Source organism: Haematobia irritans, chromosome 4 (assembly GCF_050003625.1).
Source record: "Haematobia irritans isolate KBUSLIRL chromosome 4, ASM5000362v1, whole genome shotgun sequence".
NCBI classification, from domain to species: Eukaryota; Metazoa; Arthropoda; class Insecta; order Diptera; family Muscidae; genus Haematobia; species Haematobia irritans.
This window is the reverse complement of record NC_134400.1, coordinates 119539959-119542409: the sequence shown is the minus strand read 5'-3', so window position 1 is coordinate 119542409 and position 2451 is coordinate 119539959.

Sequence of the window (2451 nt, the reverse complement as noted above, 5' to 3'; positions counted from 1 at the left end):
CAACTTTTAACACAAGGTAACTTATAACGTAATTAGTTGCAAAAGTAAAGTACCGTAAGCATAAGCGTTGCATATATGCGCAGTGATTCACGTCGGCAATGTTTGATTAAAATGTTATTTCTTTCCATTTTCGAATGAAATAACATTCTGGAAGACGCATTCGAAAAAAGTTACGAATTGGCGTTTTGACGTGTTCTGAGCACACGAATTCGCAAAATTTGGTCGAATTGAAATTGCTTATATACCCTGCCAATATTTTTTGGATTTGACGGCGCTTCTGAGAATCCCCACCACGTCGAAAACAATCGTATACGACATCCAAAATTCGCCGGAAAAGCGCCGTCACTATTGAGAAGTTGTACCACGCCAAGTTACTACAAAAAAGTATCGCATGAGTGCAATTATTAGGTGCCTTTTTTAATAAATTTAGAACGACGCCAATAAGAGCCCCTTCAAACAATCAGAACAAGTGCATTACAAGATAGTTCTAAAAGAATCATTGTGGTCAAGTAAAACACGATTGTTTAGTTGTTTATTAATTTGATTAAACATTTATAAATTATTCGTGTCTGTTCTGGTACACACATGTACAATTTTCGTGTGGTGTCAAACTTAAAAGGTGTTCTGGCCAACACTATACACCGTCATAGACCTGAAAAATGTACACGAACATTTCTTTTGTGTAGGCGTAGTGTACAGTCATCGTATGCCAAGTTAGAAGTTTTTATAACAAATAAATAACAGATTCTGAAATTTTAATATGTTTTTTATAAATATTTGCAAATTTTATTGGGAAAGTCACTTATATATGGCAGAAACCACGATTTTAAAAATCCATCTAAAGGCCGGTACTCTTTTCGGTTTTCGCGTTGAAACTCCATACAAAACCAAAAAATGCGAAAAATTTGCGAAATTTTTTCCATTTGTGATACTTTGTTTTTTCGTGTTGAAAAACTGACGTTTATAGCACGGCGCCATTTGCAATGTGAATTAAGAAATTATTTATTTATTAAAAACTATTTGTGCGGGTTTATAAATCAAACACGGACCATATTTTTGTTCCGAAACTATACAAAGGATCACAGAAATAGCAGATCAATTTCCCAAGGAAAAATAAAATGTTATTTTGTAAAAACAAGCAACACCACCAACTTAATCCAATATCGCTCCCTGTAAAATAGCGCTCCAAGCTACCTAAAAAACGCCGCTTTCTATGTGCGAAATAATGGTTTCCATAAAAATTTTTCGCAAGAATGAACATAGTACCGGCCTTAAAATTTGAACCGAAATTTCCTCTGATTGGTGTATAAATTTTGGGGTTGTTTTAATCAGCTGATTTTCAGTGTGTTCGAAAGTATAATGTTGCCACAATTTTTAAAAGTTAAAGGTGAGTATTAAGTTCGAGTTTAGGTGAGTATTAAGTTCGAGTTTAGCCGCTAAAATCGCTAAAGTGAAAACTAAATCAGTAAGAAAAATGCATGAAATTATACATATTTGTTGCAAATTTTATTATAACTTGATGGGGAAAAGCCCAAAGCAAATTTTCACAAAATTTGTATTCCTTAAAATGGATTATTAAAGAAAAGTAATCGTGAAAAAATGACGTTTTTAGCGGCTAAACTCGATCTTAATACCCACCTTAACACAAAAAAGTTTTAAGCAAAATTATCTTTGATTTTTGTGAATACTATCCGCTTTCCTAAACAAATTCAAGGTCTTTTTGAAAATGTAACGTAATTAAATTACAACTTTTACAAAATCAATGGGCTAAGAAAAGTGAATTTTACCAAATTTATTGCACGAAAAATATGGCATCTTCAATTCTGCAAAGTGTTCTTGGTGCACAAATCACTAAGCAAATTAAAAAAACTAATGCCGCCAATATCTTTCTGCACATGGAGGCCGCCACGATAGAAAATTTGTTTGCAATATTATTGCAAATATTTAAGCAATAAAATGAGAAAACCCTTAACAGAATAGTTAATTATGGCCACTATAATTAAATTGCCTTTAATGTATGGATGTTAAAAACTGTTTGACCAAAACCAAAATAAAAACTTCTCCGCCGTCAAAAACAAAAACGAGAACGACACGGCGATCGTTTGTTTATGAGCAACATTAAGGAGGGATAGAAAAAAACAAATCAAAACAAAGGTAGAAATTAAAATGTAATGTAATTGTCGCCTTCTTATTTGTTTTTGATAAATTGCTCTTGTCCTTACATTATTCACTGCTAACAAAAATCCGGCAGGCATTTTATGGCTTTGAATTACGCACTTACTTTTAATTTTTTATGTTTATAGGCCGGTACTCTGTTCGGTTTTCGCGTTGAAACTCCATACAAAATCAAAAAATGCGAAAAACTAGCGAAATTTTTCCATTTGTGGTACTTTGTTTTTTTCGAGTTGAAAAACTGACGTTTATAGCATGGCGCCATTTGCAATGTGAATT